A 17,589-nucleotide genomic window follows, 5' to 3' on the forward strand; every position below is an offset into this window, starting at 1 on the left:
ACAAATTGTTTCTTCAAACACATATGCCATTACTCCCAGTGTCCTTATCTCAGTACCATATAACTTGCTTATAGACTTCCAGCTGCAACTCTAATCTGCATGAAAAAATTAAGCATAGTGATGAAATAAAAATCAGAGAATGGATAGCCAGAAGCTTTACCTAATTTTTCAAATAAAATGTCTATAACATTTAATAGACATCATATCCTACAAATTGCAAAAAAAGTTTTTTTTGTTTGTTTTGTTTTTTATCAGCCTCTTACCTGTATTGGCAAGGTTTCATTTAATCTGGCTCTTTTATTTATTTTAATTATCTTCGCAGCCTGGGCTGTGTGCTGCTCACCTCACCTGCTCAGACTGTGCTGGGGTTCTTGGGACTTTGGACCCTCTCCAAAAGAACAAATTTCCTGTTCTCTTGTCTGATGAAGCCAGAATGCCCCTTAGGGGATATGTTTTTTTCAGGGCCTCCTTTGTTGAAACTATATGGGGCCCTTTAACATCCCCAACACCCAGAACCATAAGGTCCATTGGGGGCAAGAGTCATCATGAATACCTATCCCAAAAGACTTGGTTAGGCTCCTTTCTCCCTGAGATGGGCCAAAACATATTGAGAAGTAGAAACAACAAAGAGAATTCAAATGGCGCATTAAGGGATGGGGTTGTGAATGTATAAGACTACAGTCAATTGGTAAAATAGAAGTTTTTTACAAAAGGGAATATATACATAAGAACAATATCCTAGTCACTGTCTAAAAGTACCACTTTACAACATAAATCAAAACAACTCTGGCACATCTTATTCAGTCATTGTTATACATTGAAGTGCCAAAAGTCTTGAGATTTCCTTGTATCTTATAGGATGGCATAGTGCAGCAAACTGACATGGCATTATGTCCACAAGTGAATTATAGACCTCTGGAGAGATGTTAACCCATGCCATCGCGATAGCTTCCCACAGGTCCCTGATATTTGTAGGTGCAGGATCTTGAGTGCGAATGGACCTCTTCACCATGTCCCATAAATGCTTGATTAGGTTCATGTTGGGCAAACATGGTGGCCACACTATTCATTGGAACTCTCCAGAATGCTCCAAAAACCAATTTCTGGACAACTTTGGACCCATGACTTGATGCAGTATCCTGCTAAAATATTCCATTGTTGTAGGGGTACAAGTCTATGAAAGGCTGAAAACGGTCACCAAGCACTGCAATGTAGCCAACCCAAGCCATGTGAATACACCCCACACCATTATGGAACCACCACCAGCCTGCACGTTGCCTTATTGACAAATTGGGTCCATGGCCTATTGGGTCTGTGCCACACCTGAACCCTACCATCAGCCCTAAACAACATAAACTGACTCATCAGACCACTCCATATGTTGCAGGCCCTCCAGGGTCCAATTAGTGATGTCACGAGTCAGGGAAGGAGCTGTGTCTGGTGTTGTAGTGTTTACAGTAGTGATGTGCACCGGACATTTTTCGGGTTTTGTGTTTTGGTTTTGGATTCGGTTCCACGGCCGTGTTTTGGATTCGGATGCGTTTTGGCAAAACCTCACCGAAAATTTTTTGTCGGATTCGGGTGTGTTTTGGATTCGGGTGTTTTTTTTCAAAAACCCCTAAAAAACAGCTTAAATCATAGAATTTGGGGGTCATTTTGATCCCATAGTATTATTAACCTCAATTACCATAATTTCCACTCATTTCCAGTCTATTCTGAACACCTCACAATATTATTTTTAGTCCTACAATTTGCACCAAGGTCGCTGGATGACTAAGCTAAGCGACCCAAGTGGCCGACACAAACACCTGGCCCATCTAGGAGTGGCACTGCAGTGTCAGACAGGATGGCCGATTTAAAAAATAGTCCCCAAACAGCACATGATGCAAAGAAAAAAAGAGGCACACCAAGGTGGCTGTTTGACTAAGCTAAGCGACACAAGTGGTCGACACAAACACCTGGCCCATCTAGGAGTGGCACTGCAGTGTCAATCAAGACAGGATGGCACTTCCAAAAAATTGTCCCCAAACAGCACATGATGCAAAGAAAAAATTAGGCGCACCAAGGTGGCTGTGTGACTAAGCTTAGCGACACAAGTGTCTGACACAAACACCTGGCCCATCTAGGAGTGGCACTGCAGTGTCAATCAAGACAGGATGGCACTTCCAATAAATTGTCCCCAAACAGCACATGATGCAAAGAAAAAAAGAGGCGCACCAAGGTGGCTGTGTGACTAAGCTAAGCGACACAAGTGGTCGACACAAACACCTGGCCCATCTAGGAGTGGCACTGCAGTGTCAGGCAGAATGGCACTTCCAAAAAATTGTCCCCAAACAGCACATGATGCAAAGAAAAAAAGAGGCGCACCAAGGTGGCTGTGTGACTAAGCTAAGCGACACAAGTGGCCGACACAAACACCTGGCCCATCTAGGAGTGGCACTGCAGTGTCAGGCAGGATGGCACTTCCAAAAAATTGTCCCCAAACAGCACATGATGCAAAGAAAAAAATAGGCACACCAAGGTGGCTGTGTGACTAAGTTAAGCGACACAAATGGCCAACACAAACACCTGGCCCATCTAGGAGTGGCACTGCAGTGTCAATCAAGACAGGATGGCACTTCCAAAAAATTGTCCCCAAACAGCACATGATGCAAAGTAAAAAAGAGGCGCACCAAGGTGGCTGTGTGACTAAGCTAAGCGACACAAGTGGCCGACACAAACACCTGGCCCATCTAGGAGTGGCACTGCAGTGTCAGACAGGATGGCACTTCCAATAAATTGTCCCCAAACAGCACATGATGCAAAGAAAAATGAAAGAAAAAAGAGGTGCAAGATGGAATTGTCCTTGGGCCCTCCCACCCACCCTTATGTTGTATAAACAGGACATGCACAATTTAACGAACCCATCATTTCAGCGACAGGGTCTGCCACACGACTGTGACTGAAATGACTGGTTGGTTTGTGCCCCCACCAAAAAAGAAGCAATCAATCTCTCCTTGCACAAACTGGCTCTACAGAGGCAAGATGTCCACCTCATCATCATCCTCCGATTCCTCACCCCTTTCACTGTGTACATCCCCCTCCTCACAGATTATTAATTTGTCCCCACTGGAATCCACCATCTCAGGTCCCCGTGTACTTTCTGGAGGCAATTGCTGCTGGTGAATGTCTCCACGGAGGAATTGATTATAATTCATTTTGATGAACATCATCTTCTCCACATTTTCTGGAAGTAACCTCGTACGCCGATTGCTGGCAAGGTGAGCGGCTGCACTAAACACTCTTTCGGAGTACACACTGGAGGGAGGGCAACTTAGGTAGAATAAAGCCAGTTTGTGCAAGGGCCTCCAAATTGCCTCTTTTTCCTGCCAGTATACGTACGGACTGTCTGACGTGCCTACTTGGATGCGGTCACTCATATAATCCTCCACCATTCTTTCCATGGTGAGAGAATCATATGCAGTGACAGTAGACGACATGTCAGTAATCATTGGCAGGTCCTTCAGTCAGGACCAGATGTCAGCACTCGCTCCAGACTGCCCTGCATCACCGCCAGCGGGTGGGCTAGGAATTCTTAGCCTTTTGCTCGCACCCCCAGTTGCGGGAGAATGTGAAGGAGGAGATGTTGACGGGTCACATTCCGCTTGATTTGACATTTTTCTCACCAGCAGGTCTTTGAACCTCTGCAGACTTGTGTCTGCCGGAAAGAGAGATACAACGTAGGTTTTAAATTTAGGATCGAGCACGGTGGCCAAAATGTAGTGCTCTGATTTCAACAGATTGACCACCCGTGAATCCTGGTTAAGCGAATTAAGGGCTCCATCCACAAGTCCCACATGCCTAGCGGAATCGCTCTGTTTTAGCTCCTCCTTCAATGTCTCCAGCTTCTTCTGCAAAAGCCTGATGAGGGGAATGACCTGACTCAGGCTGGCAGTGTCTGAACTGACTTCACGTGTGGCAAGTTCAAAGGGTTGCAGAACCTTGCACAACGTTGAAATCATTCTCCACAGCGCTTGAGTCAGGTGCATTCCCCCTCCTTTCCCTATATCGTGGGCAGATGTTTAGGCTTGAATGGCCTTTTGCTGCTCCTCCATCCTCTGAAGCATATAGAGGGTTGAATTCCACCTCGTTACCACCTCTTGCTTCAGATGATGGCAGGGCAGGTTCAGGAATGTTTGGTGGTGCTCCAGTCTTCTGTACGCGGTGCCTGAATGCCGAAAGTGGCCCGCAATTCTTCGGGCCACCGATAGCATCTCTTGCACGCCCCTGTCATTTTTTAAATAATTCTGCACCACTGCTGGAATTTGCCCAGATGTGATGCACGCACAATATTGCTGGCGTTGTCTGATGTCACAAATCCCCAGGAGAGTCCAATTGGGGTAAGCCATTCTGCGATGATCTTCCTCAGTTGCCGTAAGAGGTTGTCAGCTGTGTGCCTATTCTGGAAAGCGGTGATACAAAGCGTAGCCTGCCTAGGAACGAGTTGGCATTTGCGAGATGCTGCTACTGGTGCCGCCGCTGCTGTTCTTGCTGCAGGAGGCAATACATCTACCCAGTGGGCTGTCACAGTCATATAGTCCTGAGTCTGCCCTGCTCCACTTGTCCACATGTCCGTGGTTAAGTGGACATTGGGTACAACTGCATTTTTTAGGACACTGGTGAGTCTTTTTCTGAGGTCTGTGTACATTTTCGGTATCGCCTGCCTAGAGAAATGGAACCTAGATGGTATTTGGAACCAGGGACACAGTACCTCAATCAAGTCTATAGTTGCCTCTGAATTAACGATGGATACCGGAACCACGTTTCTCACCGCCCAGGCTGCCAAGGCCTGAGTTATCTGCTTTGCAGCAGGATGACTGCTGTGATATTTCATCTTCCTCGCAAAAGGACTGTTGGACAGTCAATTGCTTACTGGAAGTAGTACAAGTGGTCTTCCGATTTCCCCTCTTGGATGACGATCGACTCCCAGCAGCAACAACAGCAGCGCCAGGCGTTACACTCAAGGATGCATCGGAGGAATCCCAGGCAGGAGAGGACTCGTCAGACTTGACAGTGACATGGCCTGCAGGACTATTGGCTTTCCTGGGTAAGGAGGAAATTGACACTGAGGGAGTTGGTGGTGTGGTTTGCAGGAGCTTGGTTACAAGAGGAAGGGATTTAGTGGTCAGTGGACTGCTTCCGCTGTCACCCAAAGTTTTTGAACTTGTCACTGACTTCTGATGAATGCGGTCCAGGTGACGTATAAGGGAGGATGTTCCGAGGTGGTTAACGTCCTTACCCCTACTTATTACAGCTTGACAAAGGCAACACACGGCTTGACACCTGTTGTCCGCATTTGTATTGAAATAATTCCACACCGAAGAGCTGATTTTTTTTGTATTTTGACCAGGCATGTCAATGGCCATATTCCTCCCACGGACAACAGGTGTCTCCCCGGGTGCCTGACTTAAACAAACCACCTCACCATCAGAATCCTCCTTGTCAATTTCCTCCCCAGCGCCAGCAAAACCCATATCCTCATCCTGGTGTACTTCAACAGTGACATCTTCAATTTGACTATCAGCAACTGGACTGCGGGTGCTCCTTCCAGCACTTGCAGGGGGCGTGCAAATGGTGGAAGGCGCAAGCTCTTCCCGTCCAGTGTTGGGAAGGTCAGGCATCGCAACTGACACAATTGGACTCTCCTTGGGGATTTGTGATTTAGAAAAACGCACAGTTCTTTGCTGTGCTTTTGCCAGCTTAAGTCTTTTCTTTTTTCTAGCAAGAGGATGAGTGCTTGCATCCTCATGTGAAGCTGAACCTCTAGCTATGAACATAGGCCAGGGCCTCAGCCGTTCCTTGCCACTCCGTGTCGTAAATGGCATATTGGCAAGTTTACGCTACTCCTCAGACGCTTTTAATTTAGATTTTTGGGTCATTTTACTGAACTTTTGTGTTTTGGATTTTACATGCTCTCTACTATGACATTGGGCATCGACCTTGGCAGACGACGTTGATGGCATTTCATCGTCTCAGCCATGACTAGTGGCAGCAGCTTCAGCACGAGGTGGAAGTGGATCTTGATCTTTCCCTATTTTAACCTCCACATTTTTGTTCTCCATTTTTTAATGTGTGGAATTATATGCCAGTATCAATAGCAATGGCCTACTACTATATTTACTGCGCACAACTGAAATGCACCACAGGTATAGAATGTAGATGGATAGTATACTTAATGGATGACGACACAGAGGTAGGTACAGCAGTGGCCTACCGTACTGCTATAAATAGTATACTGGTGGACACTGTGTCAGCAAACTGCAAAACTAAAATGCACCACAGGTATAGAATGTAGATGGATAGTATACTTAATGGATGACGACACAGAGGTAGGTACACCAGTGGCCTACCGTACTGCTATATATAGTATACTGGTGGACACTGTCAGCAAACTGCAAAACTAAAATGCACCACAGGTATAGAATGTAGATGGATAGTATACTTAATGGATGACGACACAGATGTAGGTACAGCAGTGGCCTACCGTACTGCTATATATAGTATATTGATGGACACTGTCAGCAAACTGCAAAACTAAAATGCACCACAGGTATAGAATGTAGATGGATAGTATACTTAATGGATGACGACACAGAGGTAGGTACAGCAGTGGCCTACCATACTGCTATATATAGTATACTGGTGGACACTGTCAGCAAACTGCAAAACTAAAATGCACCACAGGTATAGAATGTAGATGGATAGTATACTTAATGGATGATGACACAGAGGTAGGTACAGCAGTGGCCTACCGTACTGCTATATATAGTATACTGGTGGACACTGAGTCAGCAAACTGCAAAACTAAAATGCACCACAGGTATAGAATGTAGATGGATATTGGATAGTATACTTAATGGATGACGAGTCTTGACGATTCAGAGGTAGGTACAGCAGTGGCCTACCATATTGCTATATATAGTATACTGGTGGACACTGTCAGCAAACTGCAAAACTAAAATGCACCACAGGTATAGAATGTAGATGGATATTGGATAGTATACTTAATGGATGACGACACAGAGGTAGGTACAGCAGTGGCCTACCGTACTGCTATATATAGTATACTGGTGGACACTGTGTCAGCAAACTGCAAAACTAAAATGCACCACAGGTATAGAATGTAGATGGATAGTATACTTAATGGATGACGACACAGAGGTAGGTACAGCAGTGGCCTACCGTACTGCTATATATAGTATACTGGTGGACACTGTCAGCAAATTGCAAAACTGAAATGCACCACAGGTATAGAATGTAGATGGATAGTATACTTAATGGATGACGACACAGATGTAGGTACAGCAGTGGCCTACCGTACTGCTATATATAGTATACTGGTGGACACTGTCAGCAAACTGCAAAACTAAAATGCACCACAGGTATAGAATGTAGATGGATAGTATACTTAATGGATGACGACACAGAGGTAGGTACAGCAGTGGCCTACCGTACTGCTCTATATAGTATACTGGTGGACACTGTCAGCAAACTGCAAAACTAAAATGCACCACAGGTATAGAATGTAGATGGATAGTATACTTAATGGATGACGACACAGAGGTAGGTACAGCAGTGGCCTACCGTACTGCTATATATAGTATACTGGTGGACACTGTCAGCAAACTGCAAAACTAAAATGCACCACAGGTAAAGAATGTAGATGGATAGTATACTTAATGGATGACGACACAGAGGTAGGTACAGCAGTGGCCTACCGTACTGCTATATATAGTATACTGGTGGACACTGTCAGCAAACTGCAAAACTAAAATGCACCACAGGTATAGAATGTAGATGGATAGTATACTTAATGGATGATGACAGAGGTAGGTACAGCAGTGGCCTACCGTACTGCTATATATAGTATACTGGTGGTGGACACTGTCAGCAAACTGCAAAACTAAAATGCACCACAGGTATAGAATGTAGATGGATAGTATACTTAATGGATGATGACACAGAGGTAGGTACAGCAGTGGCCTACCGTACTGCTATATATAGTATACTGGTGGACACTGTCAGCAAACTGCAAAACTAAAATGCACCACAGGTATAGAATGTAGATGGATAGTATACTTAATGGATGACGACACAGAGGTAGGTACAGCAGTGGCCTACCGTACTGCTATATATAGTATACTGGTGGACACTGTCAGCAAACTGCAAAACTAAAATGCACCACAGGTATAGAATGTAGATGGATAGTATACTTAATGGATGACGACACAGAGGTAGGTACAGCAGTGGCCTACCGTACTGCTATATATAGTATACTGGTGGACACTGTCAGCAAACTGCAAAACTAAAATGCACCACAGGTATAGAATGTAGATGGATAGTATACTTAATGGATGACGACACAGAGGTAGGTACAGCAGTGGCCTACCGTACTGCTATATATAGTATACTGGTGGACACTGTCAGCAAACTGCAAAACTAAATAGCACCACAGGTATAGAATGTAGATGGATAGTATACTTAATGGATGACGACACAGAGGTAGGTACAGCAGTGGCCTACCGTACTGCTATATATAGTATACTGGTGGACACTGTCAGCAAACTGCAAAACTAAAATGCACCACAGGTATATAATGTAGATGGATAGTATACTTAATGGATGACGACACAGAGGTAGGTACAGCAGTGGCCTACCGTACTGCTATATATAGTATACTGGTGGACACTGTCAGCAAACTGCATAACTAAAATGCACCACAGGTATAGAATGTAGATGGATAGTATACTTAATGGATGACGACACAGAGGTAGGTACAGCAGTGGCCTACCGTACTGCTATATATAGTATACTGGTGGTGGACACTGTCAGCAAACTGCAAAACTAAAATGCACCACAGGTATAGAATGTAGATGGATAGTATACTTAATGGATGACGACACAGAGGTAGGTACAGCAGTGGCCTACCGTACTGCTATATATAGTATACTGGTGGACACTGTCAGCAAACTGCAAAACTAAAATGCACCACAGGTATAGAATGTAGATGGATAGTATACTTAATGGATGACGACACAGAGGTAGGTACAGCAGTGGCCTACCGTACTGCTATATATAGTATACTGGTGGACACTGTCAGCAAACTGCAAAACTAAAATGCACCACAGGTAAAGAATGTAGATGGATAGTTTACTTAATGGATGACGACACACAGGTAGGTACAGCAGTGGCCTACCGTACTGCTATATATAGTATACTGGTGGACACTGTCAGCAAACTGCAAAACTAAAATGCACCACAGGTATAGAATGTAGATGGATAGTATACTTAATGCATGACGACACAGAGGTAGGTACAGCAGTGGCCTACCGTACTGCTATATATAGTATACTGGTGGACACTGTGTCAGCAAACTGCAAAACTAAAATGCACCACAGGTATAGAATGTAGATGGATATTGGATAGTATACTTAATGGATGACGAGTCTTGACGATTCAGAGGTAGGTACAGCAGTGGCCTACCATATTGCTATATATAGTATACTGGTGGACACTGTCAGCAAACTGCAAAACTAAAATGCACCACAGGTATAGAATGTAGATGGATTTTGGATAGTATACTTAATGGATGACGACACAGAGGTAGGTACAGCAGTGGCCTACCGTACTGCTATATATAGTATACTGGTGGACACTGTGTCAGCAAACTGCAAAACTAAAATGCACCACAGGTATAGAATGTAGATGGATAGTATACTTAATAGATGACGACACAGAGGTAGGTACAGCAGTGGCCTACCGTACTGCTATATATAGTATACTGGTGGACACTGTCAGCAAATTGCAAAACTGAAATGCACCACAGGTATAGAATGTAGATGGATAGTATACTTAATGGATGACGACACAGATGTAGGTACAGCAGTGGCCTACCGTACTGCTATATATAGTATACTGGTGGACACTGTCAGCAAACTGCAAAACTAAAATGCACCACAGGTATAGAATGTAGATGGATAGTATACTTAATGGATGACGACACAGAGGTAGGTACAGCAGTGGCCTACCGTACTGCTCTATATAGTATACTGGTGGACACTGTCAGCAAACTGCAAAACTAAAATGCACCACAGGTATAGAATGTAGATGGATAGTATACTTAATGGATGACGACACAGAGGTAGGTACAGCAGTGGCCTACTGTACTGCTATATATAGTATACTGGTGGACACTGTCAGCAAACTGCAAAACTAAAATGCACCACAGGTAAAGAATGTAGATGGATAGTATACTTAATGGATGATGACACAGAGGTAGGTACAGCAGTGGCCTACCGTACTGCTATATATGGTATACTGGTGGACACTGTCAGCAAACTGCAAAACTAAAATGCACCACAGGTAAAGAATGTAGATGGATAGTATACTTAATGGATGATGACACAGAGGTAGGTACAGCAGTGGCCTACCGTACTGCTATATATAGTATACTGGTGGTGGACACTGTCAGCAAACTGCAAAACTAAAATGCACCACAGGTATAGAATGTAGATGGATAGTATACTTAATGGATGACGACACAGAGGTAGGTACAGCAGTGGCCTACCGTACTGCTATATATAGTATACTGGTGGACACTGTCAGCAAACTGCAAAACTAAAATGCACCACAGGTATAGAATGTAGATGGATAGTATACTTAATGGATGACGACACAGAGGTAGGTACAGCAGTGGCCTACCGTACTGCTATATATAGTATACTGGTGGACACTGTCAGCAAACTGCAAAACTAAAATGCACCACAGGTATAGAATGTAGATGGATAGTATACTTAATGGATGACGACACAGAGGTAGGTACAGCAGTGGCCTACCGTACTGCTATATATAGTATACTGGTGGACACTGTCAGCAAACTGCAAAACTAAAATGCACCACAGGTATAGAATGTAGATGGATAGTATACTTAATGGATGACGACACAGAGGTAGGTACAGCAGTGGCCTACCGTACTGCTATATATAGTATACTGGTGGACACTGTCAGCAAACTGCAAAACTAAAATGCACCACAGGTATAGAATGTAGATGGATAGTATACTTAATGGATGACGACACAGAGGTAGGTACAGCAGTGGCCTATCGTACTGCAATATATAGTATACTGGTGGACACTGTCAGCAAACTGCAAAACTAAATTGCACCACAGGTAAAGAATGTAGATGGATAGTATACTTAATGGATGACGACACAGAGGTAGGTACAGCAGTGGCCTACCGTACTGCTATATATAGTATACTGGTGGTGGACACTGTCAGCAAACTGCAAAACTAAAATGCACCACAGGTATAGAATGTAGATGGATAGTATACTTAATGGATGACGACACAGAGGTAGGTACAGCAGTGGCCTACCATACTGATATATATAGTATACTGGTGGACACTGTCAGCAAACTGCAAAACTAAAATGCACCACAGGTATAGAATGTAGATGGATAGTATACTTAATGGATGACGACACAGAGGTAGGTACAGCAGTGGCCTACCGTACTGCTATATATAGTATACTGGTGGACACTGTCAGCAAACTGCAAAACTAAAATGCACCACAGGTATAGAATGTAGATGGATCGTATACTTAATGGATGACGACACAGAGGTAGGTACAGCAGTGGCCTACCGTACTGCTATATATAGTATACTGGTGGACACTGTCAGCAAACTGCAAAACTAAAATGCACCACAGGTATAGAATGTAGATGGATAGTATACTTAATGGATGACGACACAGAGGTAGGTACAGCAGTGGCCTACCGTACTGCTATATATAGTATACTGGTGGACACTGTCAGCAAACTGCAAAACTAAAATGCACCACAGGTATAGAATGTAGATGGATAGTATACTTAATGGATGACGACACAGAGGTAGGTACAGCAGTGGCCTACCGTACTGCTATATATAGTATACTGGTGGACACTGTCAGCAAACTGCAAAACTAAATTGCACCACAGGTAAAGAATGTAGATGGATAGTATACTTAATGGATGACGACACAGAGGTAGGTAGAGCAGTGGCCTACCGTACTGCTATATATAGTATACTGGTGGTGGACACTGTCAGCAAACTGCAAAACTAAAATGCACCACAGGTATAGAATGTAGATGGATAGTATACTTAATGGATGACGACACAGAGGTAGGTACAGCAGTGGCCTACCGTACTGCTATATATAGTATACTGGTGGATACTGTGTCAGCAAACTGCAAAACTAAAATGCACCACAGTTATAGAATGTAGATGGATAGTATACTTAATGGATGACGACACAGAGGTAGGTACAGCAGTGCACTCTGCACTGTACTCCTCCTATATAATATTAATTATACTGGTGGTCCCCAGTCCCCACAATAAAGCAGCACACTGAGCACAGATATGGAGTGTTTTTCAGGCAGACAACGTATACTGGTGGTCACAGTCAGCAAAACTCTGCACTGTACTCCTGCTATAGCTGCTCCCCAGTCCCCACAATTAAGCAGTGTGAGCACTCAGCACAGATATATTATGCAGCACACAGAGCACAGATATGGTATGGAGCGTTTTTTTCAGGCAGAGAACGGATAAAAACTGGTGGTCACTTATCAGCAAAACTCTGCACTGTACTCCTCCTAACAGCTGCTCCCCAGTCCTCCCCACAATTAAGCAATAAACCAATCAACTTCAACAATAAACGGAGAGGATGCCAGCCACGTCCTCTCCCTATCATCTCCAATGCACGAGTGAAAATGGCGGCGATGCGCGGCTGCTTATATAGAATCCGAATCTCGCGAGAATCCGACAGCGGGATGATGACGTTCGGGCGCACTCGGGTTAGCCGAGCAAGGCGGGAAGGTTCGAACCTGCCTCGGACCCATGTAAAAAGGGTGAAGTTCGGGGGGGTTCGGTTTCCGAGAAACTGAACCTGCTCATCACTAGTTTACAGGGACACGTTTGTGGATCTTCTGCTCCCATTTCCCACATAAGCTAAAGAAGGCTGCACTGACCTTCTGGATATGCATCTGGTACTTCCTGCATTGAATGTGGATGTCATTTCACCCAGTGTCACTTGCTTGCTGCCACGGACAATTATGGCCTGATGCCGCTGGTCATGATCATTAAGTACCTGTGGTGACCACTGCACTGTCCACGGTGGGTGGTAATGAATTTCATGAGGTATTCCCAGTACATCCCACCCTTTAGAATTTTCTTTGTTTGATGCCCTTACATAGATATGAAATGATTGGACAGTATCCCCCTTCTCATTGTTTAATTTATACAGAGAGATTACCTCTACAGATCCTCCATAGATCTACTCAAGGAAGAATTTTATATCTTACACTAATGAGTTCCACCAAGAGGTGGGATTTGGTAAATGGAATGACATATCTTTAACATAGTGCTCCAAATATAAAGAATGTTATTATTACATGACCATATGATAAACTGGGCTTTGTTCCTTTTTTGTTAATAAAGTATATTTGGTGCTTTCATACATCCTCACCTGTCAACACAGACTGCACTTAGCTGATAGTATACATTGCTTATAGGTAGTTTAGTACTGTAGGTCTTATTAATGTTTGTAAGAAATCAAATTATAAAGCATCTGGGCAAAACTATGTTTCACTACAGGTGGGGACTATTTAAAACGTGCAGATTGATTTAGATTTGAGTGGGGTGTGCGGCTTCATAACCATTGTGTATAGTTGCACCAACCCTCCATTCCCTGCAATAGTTGCACCAGTTTTCCATTTCCAGCAACAGATCTGGGGACACGCATAATTAAGTCTGCATGCATGTACATGCCCTTACTGCATTTGGCTTCTGTTTGCCTGATTCCTCCCACATCTGTTCTGGCTCTCCAGATATAATGTTGTGCAAGGTGCTCTAAAAATAATCTAGATATGGACATTTGTGTACTTTTTCTTCTACTGTATACGCAGTATGAAAATGTATACTTCACTAGAAAAACACAGAGATATGTCCACATTTAAACAAGCCCCAATGAATAAAAATCTGTGGAATTTTAGCATGGAATGGAAATGTAATGCTTGAATAATTCAACATACAGCTTATTCAGTAACACGGTACAAACAAATGGAAACTAAAGTGCGCTTTACTTTAGACACACATTTTCCAGTCTCTTTTTCATTGTTCTGTTTGCACACATTATCACATGAGACAAATGTCATGCCATGTTCTGAAACTTTACACGACAGGGTAAAACTTTAAAGCTCAATGGTGGAAATGGCATCAATGACTTACTAAGTTTTCATTTATTCAATATGTGAAAAAGCATACAAAAATGGATGGAGTGAATGAGACTTTGGAGCTTCAATTGCCTGAGAATTAATGTCAGGGATCCTCTAGCTGTGTCCGGTTGCTGAGGTTACCTACATTGTACAGAATGGGAAAACAGCAGATTTGTTTTGTACCATGTTAACAGCTATCAGAATGACAAACAGCTATTCAATTGAACTGCTAAAACTCTAGTTTATTCTTCATTAGAAAAAGGTTTTCGGTTAAAGGGAATTGAAAAAAAGCAGTCTAGACAGCAACCCTGGGTCATGCCAAAATCAGTAGTAACACTGGTAACAGACTGCCTGCATGGTGTTCTATACCAACTAGATCTCATATATTTTCATTAAGGAGTGCGAGTGCTAGCAGTCTGTGATGTTCTTTTAATTGACAAGTGACTGTGATACACTGTCTACAAACAAAACACACAAAATAACAATTACTTTCAAATATACACAAATGGAAACATTAAACAAAGAAAATTGGTTTCATGGCATGCTTAAAATGCAATCAGATATAGACAAACGTGACTAACTTTACCATCCCTGCTCTGTAACAGAGGTGACCTTCTTACTTACTTATCTAGACAAGAATTAGGATAAATGACATAAAGGTTAAAGAGCAAGTTTAAAAATTAGATTCCAGACTTAAAGTAAGTGAAGGAGGTTGTTGCATTTTTAGATGTTCAAAGTCAGGAATCCTGCATGTTAACCTTGAATGACCTTGAATAAATGAGTTCATTGTGATATATAACTGATTATATAGTACATGTATAGCTGTTTGTAGAACTGTGTGTGGCCTATGTCCATATCTTTGTAGCATCTAGGGATGTAACTACTCGCCCCCACCTTGCAGTCATCCATTGCAAGCTAAATGTTAAAGACCTTTTAGATGTTTTAATTTTTAGTTGTAATGCACCATAGCTGTGCCTTGTTTTGCACTTGATACAGGAGTGTCATTGCAAATGTTATTGGTACAACAAACACAAGTGATACCAACATCCTGCTGATTGACAAAGAACAAGTATTTTATATCATATACTTTTGCTTCCACTTCAATTAAATAGAGTACATACTGTTCATCTGGTGATGCTCACAATACACTGGGTCCAGTGAAGACTCTTAGGGTGGTATTCAATTCTTTTTACCGCCTTCCACACCCATTCTGTTTTTGATGACGGGCATGGTATAATCATTTCAGCTCACTACCCCCAGGTTAGCTAGGACTCCCAACCCATTACGCAGCTAAATCTGATTACTTTGGGCGCGAAATGTGCGATTACGGGGATCACTTTAGAAAGAAGATTGGGCGTGATATATCATTTGAATACCACCCTAACAGTCTACCCAGATGGGGATGGATGTAATGTCCCCCGAGATCGGGGGAGGTGCGAGAAGCTTGCCGATCTCTGACTTTTTTTTAAAGGTGCAATCACTTACAAGGCAAAACCATGTCTTGTAAGTGATTGCCCCTTTAAATAAACATCAGAGATCAGCCGGCCTCTTGCACCTCCGGTGATCTCAGGTGTCATTACATCTGGCCCATGGTCACCTCTTCTCTCTGTAATTACTGTTTGTATTGCTAATGTCCTTCTCCAGTTAAATTAGCGTTTATGTGATTGAGTAGCTCATTGAGGAACAGAGAGTAGAACATTGGGGGTCATTCCGAGTTGTTCGCTCGTTATTTTTTTCTCGCAACGGAGCGATTAGTCGCTAATGCGCATGCGCAATGTCCGCAGTGCGACTGCGCCAAGTAAATTTGCTATGCAGTTAGGTATTTTACTCACGCCATTACGAGGTTTTTTCTTCGTTCTGGTGATCGAATTGTGATTGACAGGAAGTGGGTGTTTCTGGGCGGAAACTGGCCGTTTTATGGGTGTGTGCGAAAAAACGCTACCGTTTCTGGGAAAAACGCGGGAGTGGCTGGAGAAACGGAGGAGTGTCTGGGCGAACGCTGGGTGTGTTTGTGACGTCAAACCAGGAACGACAAGCACTGAACTGATCGCAGATGCCGAGTAAGTCTGAAGCTACTCAGAAACTGCTAAGAAGTGTCTATTCGCAATTCTGCTAATCTTTCGTTCGCAATTGTGATAAGCTAAGATTCACTCCCAGTAGGCGGCGGCTTAGCGTGTGCAAAGCTGCTAAAAGCAGCTTGCGAGCGAACAACTCGGAATGACCACCATTATTGGACTGTTGCAGTCTTTGGGAGTCCTGATTGATTTGAGGCATGCAGCACCCTAGGCAATATAAATTTTAAGTTTTGCGTGGACTTAACAAAGAAGGAGGCATGCCTATGGACCCTGATTGTCTGTCGTTGGTAAACTAATATTTGTGCAGATAGCACGATTTTTATGAAATAAACTCTCATGCTGAAAGTATGAAAATATATGGTTAATTCTACATAACATAAGGCTAAATTGACAGCCAGTCCCCAGGGTACTATTGCAGTTCTTCAACATTGGGGGGATGCATCAACACCTGCAAGGATAGTATGGGCACTGTGAACTGAAGCTGGTTCTGGTATTTCCAAGTAAGCTCGACTGGCAATGAGGAGAAAATTTGTATAGTTCCTTTAACCAAGAAGTGGCTTTATTCTTCTGATGACTCAGGTTCTCCCTTGTTCCACAATGAAGGAGCCAGGAGGGCGGTTTCAACTTCCACAGTTGCAGCCAAAATCCCAGCACATGCCCTAGGAAAAGACCTCTCCTGAAAGAAACCCATGCACCAGTCACCTCAACCATCACTGCCCAAACAACAGCAGACTACATGATCACCCAGCCCCGGCACCCTGAATGAGGCAGATCATGTTCCCTGTCATTTCGTCTTCCTTGTCTTCCTTCCTTTTTCTATCATTCAGCTTGATCTTTTTTTAATATGTTGTCGTGTTTAAGTTATGATGGAGTAATTCAATACATGATGTTGTTACACTGAGTGCAATATGTCTTGTATTATGCTATTACAGTATGTATGCCTTATTCATATTTCATGATGTATTGTGTTTGGCTGGTTAAATGCAGTAAAATGATTGAACGTCATGTCCTCTGCAAATGTTTTTTTGTTTTTTTTAGATATTTTATGCAATATACTGTTTGATATATTTTTGTCAATAAAAAAGGCTAGATATGTGCTATAGCATGGTCGAACCACATTATTATGAGTGACCACCAGCTAGGTGCAGTGACCATCCGTTTGCTTCGGAGCCCCATACACAGCAGGGTTCACTGAACTGTCATTTTAGACACGTCTGGTAGCCCC

At 43.2% G+C, this 17,589-nt stretch overlaps 1 long non-coding RNA gene across 1 annotated transcript in view; it reads left to right on the forward strand.

The window, feature by feature from the left end:
* The window catches only part of LOC134928935 (uncharacterized), a 331,597-nt gene extending 314,264 nt beyond the window's left edge, over positions 1-17,333 (forward strand). The window contains exon 7 of the long non-coding RNA XR_010178139.1: positions 16,944-17,333. This is a non-coding gene — a long non-coding RNA (uncharacterized LOC134928935). The remainder of the gene's footprint in view (positions 1-16,943) is intronic.
* Positions 17,334-17,589: the final 256 nt, after the last annotated feature.

The sequence above is a fragment of the Pseudophryne corroboree genome, chromosome 5 (genome assembly GCF_028390025.1).
Source record: "Pseudophryne corroboree isolate aPseCor3 chromosome 5, aPseCor3.hap2, whole genome shotgun sequence".
In the NCBI taxonomy this organism is placed as follows: Eukaryota; Metazoa; Chordata; class Amphibia; order Anura; family Myobatrachidae; genus Pseudophryne; species Pseudophryne corroboree.